The following is a 958-nucleotide window of genomic DNA, read 5'->3' on the forward strand; positions in this document are numbered from 1 at the left end:
CTCTTGTCGGAACAACGATTGCAATCGATGGGCGCGATGGTGAAAAAAAGAAGAGAAGGAAAACGAAAAATGACACTCAAAATAAAAAAAAGCGGGAATATGTGGACGTGGATATCGGATGTCGTTGTTGCGTGTATTTATTTATGACAAAGGAAACTAGGGACAACGAGGGTAAACGTTGCTGCATCGAGTAACACAGCATCATCGCGCACGTTGCTTTCAGCGTTACCAGAATTTCTAATTGACAAGAGACAACGGGCCCCACGTTCAGAACCCTTAGAACAATTTCCACCAAATTTCGATTATTAATCGAAATTAATATCGCCTTAATCGGCGATTAATTCAAAAGATAAAATTATATACAGCAAGATTTTTAGCTACATCATCCGCCGTCCATGATATTCAATTTTCTTTCAAGTGTGTCAAATAAAAGAATTAATAATTCCATATTAAAATTGTACAGTCACGAAATTAATAATGCGCCAGTATCGATTTCTTCAAACTGTTTTCCAAGTGTTTAAAATTGTGATTCCACGCTCTTATTACGGTTACTGATAATTTCACATTTAGTCCAAATATAAATTATTAGTGCCATAATGCATATATACAAAATCATAATTTTCATCATCTGGAAAATATTGAGTTGTCCGGAAAGTTCGTGCCGATGTTGAAGGAAAATTGAAACGCAGAAAATTTAAATTTTAGTATACATTTATTAAATTATATATTAGGTTAGTCGGCACGAACTTTCCGGACAACCTAATAGTTTAAAAAAAAATCATTGATATAATGTTCGATTAATTAATGATTATAATATACACATGTTTATAAAAAACATAATTTAACAAATGTATCCTTACAAATAATAGCTTTGAAATTACAGTCACGACGCTAGATACACTTTCATGTAACGCATGAAACATAATTCGAGAAATTTGTGAGAGGAAGGAAAACAGAG

General features: G+C 32.9%; 1 protein-coding gene across 1 annotated transcript in view; it reads right to left on the reverse strand.

The window, feature by feature from the left end:
* The window catches only part of LOC108694506 (semaphorin-1A-like), a 223,878-nt gene that overhangs the window by 220,654 nt on the left and 2,266 nt on the right, over positions 1-958 (reverse strand). The window lies entirely within an intron of this gene.

The sequence above is a fragment of the Atta colombica genome, unplaced genomic scaffold, assembly GCF_001594045.1.
Source record: "Atta colombica isolate Treedump-2 unplaced genomic scaffold, Acol1.0 scaffold12, whole genome shotgun sequence".
Lineage (NCBI taxonomy): Eukaryota > Metazoa > Arthropoda > Insecta > Hymenoptera > Formicidae > Atta > Atta colombica.